Genomic DNA, 22,141 nt, shown 5'->3' on the forward strand with positions numbered 1-22,141 from the left:
TCTGTAACCTGCGCATGCAGCTCTCCGATACCACCATTAAAACTGATGTCAACATAAGTGTTTAATTGTGGACTACTAAAGGTTTTCTACCACTTCTTTCCAAAGTCCTCTCCAAAGAGCCTCACCTTCAGCCACATACTGCTTAATCTTTCTCTTTACTGGCATATTATTCTATCCCCCTTGCTTTTATTTCCAGGAAAAACAAACCAAAACAAACCAAAGGAAAAAAGTACCAAAAACCCAAAAACCCCACAAACAATTAAAACAATTCACTTAGTATGAAGAATGCATAATTTCTTGTAATTTACTTATTTTCTTTTCCAAGCTCTCTTAAAAGGTAAACAGGTTCTTTCTGATTTTATTGACTGTTTTCTTCTTTTTCTTAATGGTGATTGGAAATACTGTTATATTTATTGCCATTACTCCATTCAACTTATGTTGACTTCTTAATTGTTCTTGAAAATTTATTTTATTGCTCAGGGATATGCCATCCAAAATAGGAGCAGGTGACAAGTATCTTTTGATGCAGTATGTTGACATATACTGTTAGTTTATGTATATTTCTTCTTGTTCAATTATAGGCATAAAAGTAAATTATGTTTACCTTACTTGCAGAGTTCAAGATTACACTAAACAAGACTCAGTTTTCAGTGTTCTAAAGATTTCTCATAGCTTGAGCTTTTATTTAACTTAAATTTGAATTTTATTTTTGCCTCTGAAAACTCATCATATCATATTTACGGTCACTTTCCTACTAAGAACAGCAGTCTAGGTCAATCATAATATTATATTAAAGCATGATGTCAAGTAGCTGAGTTTCTTTTAAGCCAGCTTTTTTATCTTTGAAAGAGTCACAGAACACAGAGTTCATAGAAATATAAAGAATCAAGTTGGACATACTCAACGCAAAATGTAAAAATACATATTCAATGAAAAGTGTATTTTTCACAGACAAGTCCTTTAGGACAACTGAAATGGAATGATTTCATATCTTAAACATACTTTTATTATGACTTAATCAGAGCAATTTGATTTCATAGTTACTGAAGCAGAGCTCTTTGCAAAACTGCAACTACTATTCAATTATTTTTTGTCCCTCTGCATGACATTTTTCCATTTTCATCAAGATTTTGACACAGGTCACTTAAAATCAATTGCAGAAAAAGTTTTTGAGAGACATGTTACAGACATTCATAAGCTCATTTCCAACCTTTCCATTACTTTTCTATATTTTAGATTGGTTTAGAGTCAAATGTGTTTATGTATTTTATTGAGTCAAGAGTTCAGTGGGAGTTGCTTGGGAAATAGAAGGCACATTGAGAGCAAAGAATTATTCATTGTGATACTTGTAGTGAATGCAGATAGGAATATTAATACTCGTGCTTTGGTTGTGGGTTTGTTTTTTTTTTTTTTTAAGGAGAAAAATTAAAGAACTGAACAGTTTACTGAACGGCAAATTAATGTGTCACAGCAAATATTGGAGGTGTACCCCCAGAGATATTGCCATACCTATAGAAATAGTATGTAACAAATCAAAACCACCTTTCACTTCCAAGGCATTACAAATTTCAACTTAGAGTTAATTAGTACAATTTATCTATAAGCACTTTATAAATATATGTTTATTATTGACTATTCAAAGCATGATAATGGCAAACCAGGAACATCACTTCCCTGGACATCTTACCAAATGCAAAAACGGGACAGCCAATGCCACAAACAACTCAATATTTTAACAAAACTGCTGAGGTTGCTGGCAGCTTCTGAGCTACAACATCACCAGTACTCTGCTCTAGGAAAATGGAAAACAATTACTTGCCCCAGATACATTTTGAATCTATTTTTTGGATCATGATATTAGTCAGAAACTGCAGAAAACCCTAGTGCCTAATTTGTTTCCAATAACTGAGTAGTTTATGACAACCAAAGGCAGGTTTTGAAAATAAGGAAGAGAAAAAGTGTTTACAGAATCACTGCACGTCACAGTCTCTTGAAAATGAAGTGCATTACAGCAGACATAAAAGAGCATGCTGTAGTAAGACAAGCTGTAATGAGTTCAGTGTGTTAGTATGCAAGTTATGAAAGATTTCTTGTCTTTAATACAACATTTTTCATTATCATTAGTCCTTGAGGTGCATGCCAACCTTTCGCTTGTGAATATAAATGATGGAAAGCCTCCAGGAAAGAAGGAATCACAGCTTTTTCTTTCTTGTTTTGAATTGTTGCACTACACAGGTTTGCACACATATCAAAGGCAGAGATATACAGATTCCAGATATCACAAGCTGCAATCCCTAAGAATTTTTGTCCAAAAATGAAAGTAATGCAAAATCAAATTTATTTCCATAAGAGTTACAGTAACATCTTAATAAATAAATGGATTTAAGAAAGAAACATCTATATAATTAAAGACTGTGGTATAAGGGTTAATGCAAAATAAAAGTACTCATTGCAGATCTTATAAATCAAGAGGAAAATCAGTAAAATGGGTTCTATTTTTCTCAGAAGCAGACATTTCAATTAATATGTTCAACTAAAAATAATGTTAGCAGCAGAAAAGAAGAAATGACAGAACATTTCTAAATCACCAGTGGCTCTGTGCTGTTTGTCAATACAGTTCTGGCATTTTTGAAAAAGCAGCTCATAAGGGTAAAACTATGGCCTTAAAACCTTCATTGTGTCCAAGCATGGACTAGACAGCCAACCATCCAATTCCATTTACAAATATGCAACTGCTGTGGAAGGATGGTTTTGTGACAAATAAACTCCTCCTTTAAGCAAGTGATGAAGTTATACTTAATCTTCCTAACTCAGAATTTTCCTTACACACTGGAGAGATATTGAATTTGGGAAACACTTTTTTTTTTACTATAAGCTTCAAATTATGTTAGAAGAAAAAAACAATAACACAACACCATCCCTCCAAAACAAAAAAAAACAACTTTGGAATATGGAATTCTACAGAGATAGAATACGAAAAAATCCTTCATTTCTGTAAAATTATTCTTAAGGAGAAAAGTATAACCTTTTATGAGTTAATTATATGTAATTTTTATTAATTATTTGTAAGTAAATTTTAGTAGACAATGCAAAAGATTGAAAATATGTCTATTATCTTTCTTTTATTTTGAGAGAAGGAAAAGAATAAGCTAGCAACTTGCTAAAAATTACACCACAATTTAGAAAAATATCTCTAATCTTGGAGCTGTGGTATACTTCATGAAAAGGTCATTTAGGAAATTCGAATTAGCTGGAATCAGTTCTGAGTTAAAACCAAATTTGACTTCTAGATAACATGTCATTGTAAGCATAAGCCATTAATTTTAACAATGGACCCTCATGACAAATTCCATTAAATTCTCCTAAAGAACTGGAATCTATTATTCTTTATCTACCCTAGGAATATTTTCCTAAAATCTTTATAATTGTCTCACTAATTTGTATCTGTCCATGGTAATATTAATACTTTTTTAATAACAAATCTACAGAATTTGCTTTTTTTTTTTGTCTTTAAATACCTGTCTAAAGCGCTCAAATTAGCAAAGATTTTTTGTAAACTCAGTTCTATAGGCATAAACAGTCCCATTAAATATAACAGGCTTGTTTAAAAGTAATCCTGAACTTGATTGGATCTATGACTCAATTTTCTGTAATGTGAAATACACTCCCCCAATCTAACCACCTCTAAGAAAATTATTATATTTGAGTTAACTCTTTTTTTCTGCATTTCTTTATGGGTTTCTTTCCCTCCTAAAAATCTTTCCACACATTGTTCTATTCCTAAATCCCTAGTAAAGAAAATGTCAAAGCAAAGATTAAATCAACAAAATGGTCAGTGGCCACTTTATTCCCTTTTACTTTTATGTTAAATCTTCATATATTCCCTTGTCAGAATGACTTTTATCGTGTCCCAGCATGCTGAAGCCTTGGCTGCTACCATGGAAAGTCAAATTGTTTTCCTGGTTTCTAAATTTTTTTTGGTAATTTAAAACACCAGTTAATATTTTCATTGAGATGCTGAAATCAGGATGTTTAAACAGTCGCAAGTTTTTACTACAGTAAGAACATTCCCAGAAGAGTGAAATTTATCTAATTGTCCCAGATTTGGAATCCCAGAGCTGCCCCAGTTTGTTGGTGGCTGAAGGAGTCTTCTCAAAGTAGCACATTTGATTGGACTTTTCCTTACACTTTTTCCACACTTTTATATTTTTTGGAGACTGTCAAGGGAAGGAATCTGGGCTAGATGAATATTTGGTTTTGATCCGTCTGGAAGTTCTTGCATTATACATATGTCGCCCAGCATCTTATCATGTCTGTGTAATGGCCAGAGCTTCCAAAAGGTCAGTAAGTGACCTACCTGCTGGCCTGATGGAAAAGTTGCTATTACTCTGCTGTAGTCAGGAAATACCCTGCTTTTTATGAAATTGTGGAGTACTTTGTCAAGCAGATTCCCGCTGATGCCAGTCCTGACTCTATTAAGATGACTGCCTACAGCACCACAGATCAGCCCATAATAAAACAGTAGGGGTGTGATCAGGAATCAGCAGTCAGAGTTCAGATGAAAGGGGCACTTTGCATTTACTTTCACACTGGCAGGTGAGTAATAATTACATGTGGATCACAATGACAAGGTTTTCTCTGCAAGACTGCTTAACTTTTCACTCAAATAGTCACAGAGCTTTTGATCTCATGACATCAGCCAAGGCTTAAGGAAGAAGAGGACAATAAAAACCCGCAGTGGTAACAACAGGAAATAAAGAAATGGAAAATTTAGGCTGGGTACTCAGCAGGAATACAGACACCAAAATCTGAAGAAGAAATTGACCTGCTGGCCTCATACAGTGAATATTAAGCCAGATGAAAGATAAGCGAATACCAAAGGGGAGGCTCCTTGACAAGAAGTGATTTAGGTTTGTTGATAGAGCTTTACCATTTTATGCTTTTCTAAACAGATTGTCTGATTACGGATGGAAGATACCATTTCTTTTTCCTTTACCTCTACTTTCAAATAGAAGTTTACCAACTAATCATCTGTTTGCTCTAATCTATGCACATTTGACAGGAAACTTTATAACATCTTCAGTGTTGTAAAAGAACTTTACTTGCCAGGATAAAAACAAAAGGTACCCATTCTCGAAAGGGATCCAGGTGAATTCCACTTGTAAGTTTTTGACTATTTCTGAAGTATAAATAGCACATTTGCCAATAAATATGCTAGATTGAATGCCAAAGAAAGTCTTTTATAAGAAATCCCCCTGCAGCAAAGAGGGAAACGAGATGGAGAGAGCCATCTGCACATTTCATCAGATGACCATACCTACACTGAAGTCACAGTTCACTAACAGCATCTTAGGAAGGGACTTGAATGTGGTGGCAGTATAGTGGAAAAGAATTAATGGCTAGAATGAAGCAGGTCCCTCACTAATGACCTCCAAATTGTCAAAATGGATGAGGGAGTTCAGCACAACTTTTTCAGGCTAACAAAGCCCCTTTATTCAGAGAAACATCTGGATACTCTAGAAACTGCTGCCCACTGCAGTGACCCCTAGAGTGGAGCCAGTCATAAGCCTTATCCCAGTGAACTAAGTTCTTTACCAGAGGTAAAAAAACAAAGGGTTTTTTTTGTGCAGAGTTAACATTATAGACTCTAGCTGAAAATTTCTGAGAATAAATACTTGTTTGCTCCTCTGAGTACATACACGCACTCTAGCAGTAATCAAGACTGACTGATAATTAGGACTGCACCAAACTTTGAATTATTTTATCTACTCCTCCTCCCAACAAGCAACCTAAAAGGGCTCATTTACAAGATAATTGTATGGAGTAAGAAAGAAAGATGACTGTGAACAAGAAGAACAAACAGAAAACAAAAGTGTAATTGGTGGAGTACATTTCATAGAATTTGGCATGGAGTGGACATTTAAAATGAGTATGTCTGAAACACTGAGCAGATGTGGGAAGAGAGTTAGACATCAAAAGATTGTGATACACAAAAAAGCTAAAAAGAAGATTGCTGCAGTAAAGTCAGTTCTGCTGTGAACTACCTGATCATCTCTAACAGATACAATCTCTTTTCTTCCAAGAAGTCAGAATCCTCTATATTTGAAATCCAACTTTATGCAGATGAATGGATAAAATCAAGGAAGCAAATAATGAGTTCAGCATGAGTTAAAACTATCCACTTCAGTAAAGGTTTACACCAAAACTTTGCCTTTAGATTTTACAAAGCTATAGTGTTTGATTCCTTGCTAAGTCCTAAGATTGTAAAATGTATCAGCTTATGTAAAACTGTATGGAAATAATAGCAGAGAAAATAATACACATGTAGGATGTCATCTTTCTATTGCGCAGTAAACCAGCACAGCCCAAGCCCCTTCCAAAAGCTCATAAAAGACCATTTCAGGGCATCAGGAGTACTATTAGAATAAAGATACTGAGAGAGCCCTGCAGGTGCTCTCTCATGGATGTAGGCCTTGTTATCAAATGTTCTGTGTCATTACAGCCAGAATCCAACCATATAGCAAGACTATTCTGCACTCCTTATCAATTTTGTTTCTTTCTACTTCCCTCTGTCTCAACGGTGCATGCAATTTCCTTTCTTGTTATTGGTATGCAAAATCACCTGCTCCCAAAATAGCTCGCCTGAAAGACTGTTATTATATTTGAAATGCAAGGTATGTACACCCACTTGTCAACTGCATGAACTAGCTGTGGCAATTATAAATTTCTCTGAAAGGCAACAAACATTTGCCATAAATGGAGACTAAATTAATTCAGGCATTTGCAAGATACAGACTTGGTTAACCTACCAGAAAAATTCATTTTTCTCATATATACCATAAGCTTGTCATCTTCTTTTTCAGAGATGCTTCAAAAACCTTCAAATATGAACTCTTCTGGCAAATACCATCTGTTGTTCTCTCCGGTGAGGGTTCACATGTCCTTTTTTCAATTTATCTTTAATGTCAGCCATCCCTCAAATGTCATCCATCATAAAACCAAAAAGAGGGACCTCCAAGAGGAGACAAGAATATGTCAACACACCCACTTGTAAGACTTTCACAACTCAATCCTTTGACAGCCTTATGTACACCCCAAATGAAGGGAAAAAATGTTTGAGTTTAAACTTCAGTCACATGTGCGCTCTGCTGCTTACGTGAGGAGAAGGAGGGACCAAGGTGCTTAAAGGAGCACCTGAAAAGTAGCTCATAACACAAATGTGAGTGCCACTACACTAGTTTTTAGATAGTTGTCACAATTCATGGGTAGAAGGTTTCATAAAAAGTGAAAGAGAGAAGTCCTAACTAAATAATTGTTGTCCAGATGTAGAAAGAATTAATCTTCTATTAATATCAGAAGAGGGTATGTCCATTTGAGCTACTGAAATGCTGCTCTACTGAAGTGCCTTCAGTGCCATCTTTTTTGGAAGGACTTCAGGATGGCCAACACCATACAAAATGAAAAAACCTTATTAACATACTGTGGGCAAAGAATCCCATGGGTTGCAAGTAGGTGCAGAGAAAAGAATTATATTGAGCTGATAAGAGTGGATGTGTTAACTGTTCCAAGGAGAAATCCTGTCTGGTTGTAATTTATACTGTGGCCACCAACCTTTGCTGTCATGTCAGTGTGTGAACTCAGCTCTGGGAAGTTCCAGCTTGTGTGATACTGTGAACCATGATGATCTGCTCTTAGGCAGGCATCAAATGAACATTTCTGTTTTCCCCTCCTCCCAGGGGATGGGCCTATATTGAAAGAGCCAAGTAAAATGACACATCAAATAAACATGTATCTACCTAGATCAAGAGCAGGAGACCATTGCTGTGCATTTAACATGAGTAATAATGGAAGCAAACAGATATCCAGAGGAAAAAAATAATTGTTGTGGGAAACTTGTAATAATTTTTCTTTATGCTTCAATTTGAATGGAGAAGCAGACTGGCCCTGCTTTAGAGCTGCAAAACCTCTGGCAGAGAGCTTGCAAACCATCCTTTGAATGTTTTCTTAAATAGCACATCTGATATTCTAGCTGGCAACAGATTGGAAATACTCACAAATACCTTGGCCTCATAACAGCTATGATGAAAAATCACCATCTTCATGTGATAAGGAGGGGGGAGATGTGGTAGATAGGGACAGGCGGAGCGGAAGATCACGGAATGTCACGGAAAGATAGACCCCTCCCCCCCTCTCTCTTCCCCACTTATCCGTTAACCCCAGGAGTCCCAGAAGAATGTAGCCACACCTGTTCTGGTAAATTTCCACTACCCACTATCCCTGAGACCCCCAGCCCCCCTCTGACGTAGCAAAGACCCCTAAAAGCTATTTAAACCCATGAGATAAGATAATAAACGCTTTCGACCGTCCACCAAATTGGTGTCAGCGTGTGTCGTTAGTCCGAGTAGCCCGGGTGAGGCCGGGCTGCCGTGCTGTCTTCTTGTAACCAGGTCGCCGTTGCCTCTCATAAAGGCAACATATCTGGTGCCGAAACCCGGGAGAAAAGAAGAAAAAAGAAGAAAAAAAAAGGGAAAACCCCCCCGGTGGACGGGATTCACCTGGACAGAAGCAGCGGCCGGGACGGTCGGACTGTACCCAGGCGTGAGGGGAGACGTCCCCGGGGCCCGCGAGCGTCATGGACAGCGTCGCATGGGCCGTGAGTATGAAGCAATGGAATATCGCGTTTAAGCTCAGGGACTTTTATCTTGCTATAGCAAGGCTGCCTGAGCTTGGAGCGACCGAATGCTCAGTGGATGCTATGCATCCGGGGATATGGGAACAGTATACAGCCACGCTAGCCGGGGAAGCGAAATCCTCAGACAGTGGCAAGAGCTTTACAACACGGGGCAAGGTAAAAAAGACCCCGCGCAAAGCAATAGAAAAGCAGGAGACGCGGAGTGCAGCACATATGTGTTTATTAGTCAGACCCGAGCTCGGGGGGGGGGCGAAAGCGCAGACCGTCCCTGAGGAGGGTCCACCCGGGACCGGAGACCCGGGAGGGCTCAGCGCGACACCCCCTTCCCCGGATCAGAGCGCAGCCCGGCCCTGCCGCGGAGCTGAGCCCAGCCCAGCCCAGCAGAGGCAGCGCAGCCCCCGGGGCGGCGCGTTCCAAGCAGCGCGGCCCCGATCCCGCCGGGGCGCGTTCCGAACGGCGCGGCTCCGCTCCCGCCGTGACCCGGACCCGCCCGCGGTTCCGCGCCGCTTCCCCGCCAGCGTGCCGAGCGGAGCGGCGCCAAACCCCGCCGCGGCAGCCCCCCGAGACACCCCCGCCGCGGAAAACCCCCGGGGAACCCCCGCCGCAAAAAAGCCCCGAAAAACCGCGGCTTGCCGATACGTCCCGCTGCCGCCGCTGATCGAAAATCCGTTGCCAGAAGCGCAGCCGCGCGCGGGGCGCTTTTGGCGAGAGCCGGCGGGAGAGGCCAGGGTCGCAGGGGCCGCGGCTCGGGGGGAGTCCCCGGCCGCCCGGCCATGCGGCCGCTTTGAAAATGGCGCCGAATGCCGCGGAGGGGGGCGGGGCCCGGGTAATCCCGGCGCGAAAACTCGGACACCGCGCGATTTCAGGGGCGCGCGCGCGCGGGAGAAAGGGGCGGAGAGCGGCTCGGGACAAAGAGCCAATCAGCGGCCGCGCCGGGCGGCGCCACCATATAAGGCAAAAACCACCCCCCGCGGGGGGCGCGGCGAGCCGGGGGGGCGGGAACGGCCCCTCCCCCGAGGGGAGGAGCGAGCTCGGGGCCGAACAAAACGGCGCGGGGCCCCGGAAGTGCCCTGGCATTTCATTTCCGGCGCGGAGCCTGGCAACAGCTTTACCAGCTCCTCCGAGCCGGCGGGGGCCAGCCGGAACTCCGAAACAAAAGATACGGAACCAGCACAGTTTAAAACAAAACCGAATAGAGTTCTAAGCCGCACCGAAAAGCAGTCACAATACCCCTTGAAGCTGCGGCAGAAAAGAGCATCTCGCCAAAGAATACAGGTCCCAACCCCCGGACACACGAGGGGCGGGGGGGGGGGGGGGAGCGCGCGGGCGAACTCAGCCCCCTCCCACCGCAAGCAGCACCTGTGCCGCAGAGTCAGCAGGGAATGCCCCGATACGGGACCCCGGGGTAGCCCTGGCCATGAAAGTGGAGAGAAAGCCCCCGGGGATGTAGGGGACGTGCTGCCTCTGTGGCAGTCGGAACCCCCACGTGGTGAGACTATGAAAGCCACTGCTGCACACCACTGCTACCAACCGAACCTGACCCTCAAAACAAAACTAATGAGAAGCTATAAGTTCTGTTTGCAGGGCACGCTTGTGAACCATCCCAGTGACACACACACCCCTGCTCCAGAAAGAAATGACAGACCACCAAACTGCCAGACAACACCTGAGAATCCCACGGTGGTGAGATCCAAACATGCACAGTGTCTTTCTTCATGCAATTTTGCTATTTAGAAGCTTGTGGCCAAGAAGACAAGCTAGCCCAAGCCACTACCCTCTAATAAATACCCCATCCTTCGTGTTCCACATAGCCAGCCTGTTTAGAAGCTACCTTACTAACCCCAAATAAAACCAAATCAAACCTGACTAACCCATATTAATTTTGCTATAATATTAAACCCCCTTTTTCTACAAAATCATTGCTTTAAATACCCCCTTCAGTTACTCCACAGCCAGTGTCCCCCACCAGTGCAAGTGAGACACTCCCCACAAAACACCAATAAGTAAATAGTCCCATCCACATTTGAGATGTAAGTTTGCCAGTGACCCAGAGTGAATCCTTATATGTTCCTTGCCATATTTAATAACTCTATCAATTTCTGTGTTCAAGTTCTAATTGTTTCTAAGGTCCTACATCACTCAGACAAAGAGATATACCATCTTCTCGAAGAACCTAACAGATTCCACAAAAGAGAAATCATCACAAGTATAACTATCGCGATGCTGCTCGGCCTGAGAGCAACTAGCACAGCCACGGGTGTCTCAGCCATCGCAACCCAGCAGCACGGACTCTCTCAGCTGCAAATGACCATCGACGAAGACCTGCAGATGCAGCAGGGGGGATTGTGTGCAGCGTTGAAGGAAGAATGCTGCTTTTATGCAGATCATACGGGAGTCGTTAAAGACTCCATGGCAGAACTCCGAGACAGACTGGCTCAGAGAAAGAGAGACAGGGAGACCCAGCAGAGCTGGTTTGAATCCTGGTTCAATCAATCACCTTGGCTCACCACTTTAATTTCTGCCCTGGTAGGTCCACTGGCAATACTGCTTGGCTATTACCATAGGACCATGCCTGCTGAACAAACTAGTCTCATTTGTTCAAGCCCGTCTGGAAAGGGCAAACATTCTGTTCATAGGCCACCAACAAATGCTGTAAACCAAAAAACTGCAAACACAGTCAGTAGCTAGAGCCTTCAGCACCTGCCTTGAAAAATCTACCCTGATCTACTAAACCACCCTTTCCTTAACAAGTTACAAGTCTGTACCTCACTCCAGTGCCTCTACCTACAACTACCTCATTTTGTATGTGATAAGGAGGGGGGAGATGTGGTAGATAGGGACAGGCGGAGCGGAAGATCACGGAATGTCACGGAAAGATAGACCCCTCCCCCCCTCTCTCTTCCCCACTTATCCGTTAACCCCAGGAGTCCCAGAAGAATGTAGCCACACCTGTTCTGGTAAATTTCCACTACCCACTATCCCTGAGACCTCCAGCCCCCCTCTGACGTAGCAAAGACCCCTAAAAGCTATTTAAACCCATGAGATAAGATAATAAACGCTTTCGACCGTCCACCAAATTGGTGTCAGCGTGTGTCGTTAGTCCGAGTAGCCCGGGTGAGGCCGGGCTGCCGTGCTGTCTTCTTGTAACCAGGTCGCCGTTGCCTCTCATAAAGGCAACATCTTCATTATTAAAAAAATCACTGAAAAGCAACAACGAAAACAAACCAACAAACCAAAACAAATTAAAAATCCTACCTTACTCATATGATATCTACCAAAGTGTATAGCAAAAGAAGGCAATAATCCTGAATCTTACTACTTGTTCTGCTGTTTCTAAGTTTGTGAATGGTTTGGAGATATCCAAATAAGATGGCAGAGATAAATCACTCTTCCTTATGGGATTAGCAGCAACACAGTCACATAACCTGAGAGACACTGACTCCCAATGTTCTACTACATTCTTCACAACTCTCATCCATGCTTCTGAATGTGAACTACAACAATCAAATGCTGAGACCCTGAACAGAACTGGACAAAAAGAAAGTTCATGAGAAATTAATTAGGCTCACAGCTTTTGTCTAAGACTAGCAAAAAGGCAAGACTGCCCATTTGCTTACTTTTATAGACTAAGGTTCATGTCTGGAAACTAAAACAAGACTGTGGAACTGGTGAGTATACAGATTGATTGCAAATATTATTGTAGTGAATAAGTACAAGCATTTGAATTGTCAAACTGCTCAGTATTATGTTAAACAGAAAGTCATCAATCTTTCCACTGTTGGGGCATCAAACAAGAATACTTGTATGTCATAGGTATGCACAGTTAGTCTGCTAAATAACGCAGCTCCTTTTCTGAGCTATGGATACAAACTGCTCTGCCAAAGCTTCTAATTAGTTCACGTTTGCAACAGACATGCATAAAACATCTAACACCTGCTTAAAACTTTAAAAACTTTTACTACAGATTCAAAGCTCATCCATTTCTTAAACCATCCAGAAAACATCTCTTACCAGTAAAGAAAAGTTTTCCTAATATCTAACCTAAACCTGGTGGACTTTAGGCTGTTTCCTCTTGTATTATCACTTGTTACATGGAAGAAGAGATGGACTCCCACCTTACTACAACCTCCTTCCAGGTGGTTGTAGAGATCAATAAGGTCGCCATGAGCCCCCATTTTCCCCAAATACCCTCAGCTACTTCAGCTGCTCTTCACAGGACTTGTGCTCCAGACGCTTCACCCACTCCATTCCCCTTCCCTGGACACACTTCAATATCTTTCTTGTAGTGAGGGGGCCAAAACCTGAACACAGGATTTGAGGTGTGGCCTCACCAGTGCTCCGTGCAGGGGACAGTCACTGCACTGGTTCTGCTGGCCATATTATTTTTGATCCAGGCCAGGATGCCATTGGCCTTGTTGGCCACCTGGGCACACACTGGTTCATGTTCAGCTGCTGTCACCAGCACCCCCAGGTCCTTTTCTGCCAGGCAGCATTGCAGCCACTCTGCCCCAGCCTGTGGCACTGACTGTGGTTGTTGTGAACCAAGTGCAGGACACTTCTTGTTGAACCTCTTACAGTCAGCCTTAAACCATCAATGCAGCCTGTGCAGTTCCCTCTGCAGAGCCTTCCTAACCCCCAAGCAGATAAACTGTAATCTGCAAACTGACTGAGGGCTTACAATCCCCTCATCACTGGTGAAGGAACAGAAATGGCCTCAATACTGAGCCCCGGGGGACATCAGTGATGTGTGCTGTTATGTTGGGCCACTAACTTGACAGAGAGTGGTTCAGTAGCACTGGCTAAAGTTCTATATTACTTGAAGTAATTATCCTTACCTTAGTACATGATTTCTGCACAAAAGAGATGTGAGAATTTATTCCAAACCTGTGCTGTGTCCTATTACTTTTATGTCTTTTCAAAGATGACATTTTATCTTCAGTAAAAGACTTCTAAAGTAAAAAAAAGAAAAAGTTAAAATATTAGATGCATGATCTTTTGAAAAGATTATTTAACACATCTCACAAATATACCCATTTTGCACTAGACACATATTGCTAAACTTACAGGTATTTTGTATGCTTGTGACAGGTTGTGACAACCTTCCTGTGTGCATCTTCAAGGCAGTCTCTACTGGTTACCTTCTGCTGTTAAGGATGAGCTCACAGTATATGACCAGGTCCCACCATGGCATAAATGTGGGGTCACGGTGCTGCAGCTGGGCTGCCGTGGAGGACTTAAAGTTCACAGATTCCTGCCAGCAGAGCATATCAAACACATCAGGTGAGCACTACGCAGACCTTTCTTATCACATCTTCTGATGTGCCAGACACCTACTGCCATCACATGTCCTGACGTGGATTCTCACCTGTCTGGGAGAATCGCTTGAGAAGCCTGGTAGCTACAAGGGTCAGAAAGGCAGCAACTGAATAAAAATGATGTAAATGTAAGTCAGTTGAAACTTCTACTAGAACTCGTAAGTTTAACAGTTCTTCTGTGTCTATAATACATCACTTCTAGCTCTGTGTTTCTGTTACACCACAAGAGAAACTTTATGGAAAAGGGAGGGTTGGGTTTCTTTTAAAGTTGTGATTATTATTATTATTATTATTATTATTATTATTATTATTATTATTATTATAAATATTAAAAAGAACCCCAAACCCAGTCTGAAGCAATTGTTCCTCGAGCCTGTCTACAACATATGGTGGGTTTGTTAGCTACAAAATTAGAGGGATAAACAATTCTATTTTACCAAATTTAAAAGATAATAATTTGGCCTCCAAGAATCAAGTGAAATAATAGAATTTCTTTTTAAATAAGCCTGATCTCTTTCAACTTGTGTAGCCTGTCTGCTAGGCACTGATTTGCAGTAATCTGTATTCAGATCTGGATCAGGTTTAGGTTCAGTTGCTATGGCTCCCTGCTTTAAGCTCTCCTTACACATTCACCTCTCTCCCCCATAATCTTTTATGACAGATTTATTGTAAAAGAAACAAAATTTTGGGTTTCTGAAGGCTGAAGAACAAGCAGTACCTTACTTGCCCCTTGTTTAAAGTCAGGCAGGGCTGTATGCAGAGAGGACAAGGAAGGACACACACCATAAGACTGTCTGGCAACCCTGGGTAGGCACTCTACAGAGCATTGCCATAGGGGTACATACTGTCCAAACTTGGCTGTGCCTTCCCTGAGGTGCAAGATGAATCACCTTCGAACCCCTAGATCAACCAAACTTATGCTTAAATATAACCACACCATGACTCCCACCTGAGGAGCATTCAACGCCCACTGCTGTCTGCCCCTGCTGCTCCTAGGGAGTTTTGCCATTGGCTTTAATAAGCTGGAATTTTCACTTGATGACATGGGTCTCTGACTATCTTGAAATAGTCAGATCTAGGAGAAGCAATGAGGTCAACTACCATTAAAATAAATATTAACAAAACTATTTGTCCATTGCTACTGTTATGGAATACACACACTAAGTTTAAAAAGTACTCAGAAAATTTCATCCTTTTTATAAAATGTCAAACCTTATCTACCAAGATCTCATCTCCGTTGTGGAAATCTGTTTGTTGGTAGAACACCTATAAAAGAAATGGGAAGAGATTTTGCACATGTTTCTCCATCCCATTACCTCTTTCTTATAACCACAGAAATCCAAGGATAAAATAATTTTAAAGTACCAGGATACCATGATACCAATACTGTAACAGTGGAGTGATGGTGCAGACAGTACTTATTATGTTGTAGTACACACTGTACATATCTTTTGAAAGATTTGTGGTAGAATAGTAATTGGGGTTTTTTTCCCATTCTACTAACAGTGAAAGAATAAATCATAAATTTAATCTACTCTCCCCTGGTAAATTTAACCTATTCCTTTAGCCTTTTCACTATAGTTTTCTTACACATATAGACAAGTATACATCTACCAGAGATTCACCATATTTGTGAGAGTAAGGGTGTTGGACCTTTCCTCTCTTTACTGCTAAGAAAACAAATAAAATGTCAGAAAAAGGAATTAAATGTGCACATTTGTCCTATCTATGGTCCCTAATAAAAATTTCTTCACACATAAAATTTCTTCCGCCACCAGATGAGCACTTCACATATTTTACTCATACTGTCTACAAAAGATCTCTCACAACTTTGAATGTTATCAACCCGATCAAATGCAATGACAGTCATTCAATAAGAATAATTCATTTTAACTATATATATAAAAGAAATATTTAAAATCAATACTTACATGTAAAGGACAAAGAAGAACAAATTATCCTATCCAGATCATCTCTGAAATGAACTATGAGATTTCTCTATGCTCTCAGTCCTCTTGGAACTGCTTTATTTATAATTTTTGGCAATTACTTCAATATAGCATCTGGTGGTACTTTGGAATAAGGAGAATTTGTTCTGTACAAGTATTAACATAAACTGTGATGCAGTCTGATTTCATGCAGTTCAATGTATTACAGAGGTGTATGCATGACATATGCAAAAAAAAGAGCTTTAGCTTAATGGATAATCAACACACAAATCAAAATGACCTGTGGCTAGTAAGCACCACAAAGTTGGCCAGAATTATATGCAATAAGTAAGAAGATTAAATTGTACTTATTGTTTTTATACAGTTACTAAGATATCTTGAATTCTTAATAAAATCCCACATACTTCCCAGAATCAGCGTTTCCTTCTTTGCATTACCCAGTGTGCAGTGTCTGACACCTTAATTGCTGATGTTGCTTCATTACCCACAAGGCAGAAATAATATCTTTTGTTTTCCTTATCTTTGATATTAATAATAGAGAACCTGTATCACTAAGAGTTTAAAGATGACCCTCTGAAAGGAATTGTGGTATTTCTTGTGTTGACTGTATTTTAGCTGATAACCCTTTTGTGACAGCTGCTTAGATCCGCAGCACTGAGATTGGTACAGCCATGGACATGCTGGAGCCTTCCTTTGCATCTCAAATCACAACCTCTTGCCAGCAGTTTAGAAGTAATATATAAACTACTGCTATATTTGACACCAGCTTTTTCAGCTGTATCACCCATTTTCAATTTTAGTGTTCCTGAAGCTGACAGGATGCCCAAACTCCTCACAATGAAGCCATATCTAGTGTAAGTCATAAGAAAAAAACTATAGGAGATTTGAATTGAAAATGTATTACTCAGCTTTCATTTTGGAAATCAAAATAAACTAAATGAAATTATGGCTGCCTCAAATAAATAGTCCACTGAGTGGAACAATTCAATTTAAATAATCTACTCTGAAGAGTATTTAGAATTCCTTTCAGAATTCTTTTCTTACTTTCCATAATCATCAGTGCCCTTTTAATAGTCATTTGTGGTTTAGTGATGACTTTTAGATTCTCTTTCATTAAAGAAATGACACTGTGAAAGTCCTAAGTGGTCCTCATTCCGTTCTTAAATTAACATCGGGAGTTAAAATGTCCAGAAAATTATGTACCTTTGCTTAAAAAACAAGTGGGCTGGTGAGAGAGGGAGAGGTTTTATTTATTTGTTTAAATTAGTGCCCTCATTTTCTTCCTACTTTTTTTTTACATCTTTGTCCAATAGGACTCTGATGTGCTACTTCTGGCTGCTCTACCAGTTCCTACAGGAACATCATTCTGGACTAAAATATTACATGAAAGTGCACACCTGAGGCCTGCAATTAAAGCAGAGTTACTCTCTCACTGATGATTTGTCTGCTCTATTAGAATCCAGCTCAAATGTTTAGAATACTATTCCATGAGCTAAGCTACCAGGAGTTAGGGGTGTAATGAATTTCTTTCCACTATAAAATTATGATCCTGAACAGAAAAGGACTTCAGTTTTTTTTCTTTAGAACTTGTCCAAAGTTATAATTTCAAAGGTCAAATATCAAACCAATTTCATTTAAAAATTCATAACACTTTCAACACTAATGGTTAATTACATAATAATTAAAATTAACTGAACCTAAAACTAAGATCTAAAAACTAACATTTCAAAATCAAACTAAAAGTTTATGGTCCAGAGTGAGCTATTTAGGACGGTTACATGTTCCAATATTGTTCTGCTTGTTAGTTTTGGAACTAGAACTATATTACTCTTTCCACAGAATGGACATAAGAAGGAAGAAAGTGCTGTAATTCCTGGGTTAACACTATAAGGTAAATCCAGCTTTTTGTAATCATTATTTAGTCTCATCCATGCCACACATATCACAACACAAGCAATAATATCAGGTTGCGCAATCTCTTAAAATCTGCTTGAAGCTGAAGTTTCTGTATTTCCGCTCCCATCCCAAAAAAGATGTTCAAAGAGTATTTATCAATCCTTTAGTCTAGAAACAGACTGAAATTAAGAAAGAAAATACTACTCTGGTTTTTAACAAACATTGATTAACTACTTAGTATTTTAGATACTATTTCCTTCCTTAAATTATAATTATTAGTCTTCAAACAGTAAAACTATAAAGAAGGAAGAATATGAATAATGTAAATCCTCACTTCAAGGTACAACATTTCAACATTTTTCTGAGTTGCTAAAACATATCAAAGATAGACAATCCACCTGGAGCCTGCTCAACTTTGAATTATAGAACAAGGTCTGTAAACTCAAAAAACCCACATGCTAATACTGTTATTTTTATATTTTGAGGATTTTTCATTAAGGTATTGCAATTGTTATGTTCTACTTATAAAATCAGGAATTATTAAAAAAGATAGCATATTTCATTTTACTATTATTTGCTTAATTTTTATAATACATTTAGTAAAGGTAAAAAAGAGGAGACGTTTTTACAAAAATCATTATGTTAAATGTTTTTTATGAGGAACAAGTTTTCTCTTTCTCTTAATAGAAAATATTAATCATAAAATAACATTTTGTACTGCCATTTGATTTCTCTAAAGTGTTTTTAAATGAGCTGTTCAAGAAACAATTTTTTTTGGGGAATAACAACATTGATTTAAGATATTACTATCCCTCAACTGAGCCACAGAAATATCTGGACAAATCTGACTTTCAAATGGACTCAACTAGAAGTATTCAAATTATTTCAGATTTGCATAGGACAATTTCCAGAAAAGTAGCTGAGAAGAACACATCTTCACTCATTAAAGGCAATACATAATAATTAATTTTCCCAATTTTTCACCACAATGACCCTGTTACCTTACTTTTCAAAGACAGTTCAAATACATGTTTTTCTTAATTCTTAATTTTTTTCCTCTTTCGCTGATGACATAAGACAGAGAGAAACAGTTATGTGCTATGATTTTATGTATGAGATAATTTTTTGTGAGTCCAAAGTAAAATAATATTAATAGAATCACAAAGTATACATCATCAATGACTGGAAGACTCAGATTTTTTTCCTTAATTTTATAGGAGAGAAAAGATAAAACAAGACCTTTACAGAATGGCTATTATTGTCTCACTTTTTCTGACTAATTTTGGCAGTGTGTATGTTCTTTCCAGTTTCAGTAGGTCACTCTTGTCCAACAGAAACCCTCACACTGGGGAAGACTCAGTTCCAATTCAAAATTATTTGATCAAAACTACCTAGTGTAGTTACCTTGTTGACCTTTTTCTTTTCACCTTTCCCCATGTGATTCTTTAATTTGCTATTAATTTTTCAGAATAAATACCTGATCTTAAGTGAGCCTGCAGATCAGCACTTTCTTTTTTTTTTTCCCCAGAATTTCCAGAACATCACAATGTTACTTTTGACCTAGAACAAGAGTAAAGGAGGTTACTCTTGAATAATGGTGTATGCATTGGTGCTTAGAATAGCGTGTCTCTTGCCGTCCTATAAAATTTTATTACTCATGGTGAATGACATATTTGAATAGCTACTGTGGGATGAATACCTTATGTTCCATCCATGATCTGAAACACTTTCATTTAATTTGGGGGTGGTGTCCTGGTACACCATTTAATCTCATGGAGCATTTCCAAATGGAAACCTTTAAAGAAAGGTGAAGGATCACAGCACAGGACAAATGTGTTATCTGGTAAGCCTGAGAAGCAAGTAAAACTTTCTGCAGAGGGTAGAGGAAAGCAGTGACCATCACCTATGAAATACATGCTGACTAAAATGTTGGACTAACCTTATGAATTTATTGTAGGTATGGAAGTGTCATCCTTAATACAAAAATATGATTACACATAGAAGCTCCCAGTAAAAAGACTGTTATGAAAATGCATCAAGTTCAGCCTGTCTTCCAAGCTGCTGAGGGCCTGAAAATCTAACTTTTCAACTTAATGTATTTTGAAATGAGTATTTTGATTTCCTATTCCTCTTTTGGAATGTTTGGGTAGGGTTGATGTCAGCCAGCTGCCAGACACCTCCATCCAGTCACTCCCTTGCTCCCAATCCTCAAAGCTGTTGGGAAGAAAATAAGATGACAAAAGCTTATGAGTCAGGATAAAGATGGGGAAATTACATACCAGCTACCTCTAGGGAAAATCAGATTAGTCTTTGGAAAAATTACTTTAATTTATTACTAATAAAAATATATCTAGGTAGTGAGGAATAAAGACAAAATTAAAGTGGCATGTTTCCCCCAGGCTCACTTTCACTCCTTGGCTCCCAAGCTCCACCTGCCCTGACTCTGCCCTGAGGGACACAGGAGATGTGGGTGATGTGGTCAGTGTCTGTATCATCCCCTCTTGGCTTCTCCTGATCCATCATGAGCTCCTCTGCAGAGGCTACAGCTCCCTCAGGAGAGATCCACCTACTCTGGTGGGAGCTCTCCAGGAGAAGAAATCTCCTCCTGTCAACTCCTGCTCCCCCCTCAGGACTGGCTGGGCCATTTCTCCCTCTTTTCCCTTCATCCCTTCCTGCCCAGGGCTGAGGGTCTCAGCTGTGCCTGTCATTGCCTCTCCTCTTGGACACCCTTGCAACACCCACCACCACCTATTTTGATCAGAATGGTTTTAAAAATTTGGGTCAGGTGTATGAACATGAGCACATGAACATATATATTTGTTGAAAAGACATTATTGGTTCAAAGTTTCATAAAATGCTGACCATACAATTTGTGATTATAGAGAAATTAGAGTAGTTTTCAACATCCTAAAGGTTCAAAATGCTCATCAGGTTTTACATGAGTTTTAGTCCAGAAAACTCATATGCAAAAAGCCACTTTGGCAACACCAGTTGGTCAATCCCCTGAAATTTCTCTCTAAAGAGGTTAACTTAGGTAAATTATCAAGAGATTTTAAGGATATTAGTTTGGAGGATGCCTTCCTTACCAGTCAGTGGCATGGAGTGGATGGTCAGAAATTTTGTGTGTCAAAGGGAACCTGTCTAATGCCTGACGGAGCCCAACCTGGTTCGAGGGCTCCATGTGGTGGAAAAGTCTCTCCTCTAAGACGTGCTTCCAAAGAAAGGCTCAGCAGTCTCTGTTTTTTGGTCTCAAGGCAGTTTATTGTAAGCTATCTAAAAGATTGTCTTCTTGGGCTACTGCGGTTTGGTCAGCAGCTCAGGCAGAGGCACACACACCCCTGACATCCTCTCTGGCTCCCGACTTCTTCTTCTCTCCCCCCGCCCAGGGCTGCTGCTATCTTTTATATGGTACATTATGTGTTAAATGTTTACAGTTTTTCCCCAATACCTACTACCTATATTAAATGGTGCTTTTCTACTCTAAACCAATCAGTGGGTGCCAACATCACCAAAAACATGGAGGTAAGGAAGAAGAAAGAGGAAGGACAGGATTGGCCTACATCCCTCCATCTTAAAACCTCTGACCCACATGTACAAAACAGAAACCCCCCTGTACAGGTATTAAAACCCCCCTGTACAGCACTAAAAAATTCTTCCCTCTACTTTGTGACTACTTCTACTATAATATCTAAACCTTTGTGACTTCTTGTCCTTCCTGCAACATTGGTAAATCATTCCATGGTTCAAACCCAAAATCACAGCTGTTTCCAGCTGCCTGCCAGAGTCTCAAATGTTTCTGACGTGGGCCCAGAACCTCCAAAAATGTCTGAGGGACATTTTGAGTTCTGACAAATGCCTGTCTATGTATTAAGCCCCCAGTTCCACCAGGGAGTGGACACAGCTTCATGTTTATTTAGCCTTCTTCAGCCAACACACACAAAATTCTGCTTCTTCATGAATGTTATATGATTATAAACCTCAAATAATGGAAAAATTCTACAGATGTTGGAACTTCTCATATCTTTTTATCTGATAGTTGCCTGACCTGTAATAAATCAGTTATCTGCAGAAATAGCTTTTACTCAGTGATGCTGGATACTAGCATGAGTAAGACAGACAGATGCTGTGTGTTCCATGATAACATCAGCAAGCCAAGTGTACCTCTGAAACTGTAGCACAATTATTTTATAGAAACATTAAAATACATATGAAGCAGACAAAGACAGACTAAGCATGTTAAAATATCTGCAGTTTGCTTTGTCTGGAGAGAGCATGTCTGGAGGGACCTT

The sequence above is a fragment of the Taeniopygia guttata genome, chromosome 2 (genome assembly GCF_048771995.1).
Source record: "Taeniopygia guttata chromosome 2, bTaeGut7.mat, whole genome shotgun sequence".
NCBI lineage: Eukaryota > Metazoa > Chordata > Aves > Passeriformes > Estrildidae > Taeniopygia > Taeniopygia guttata.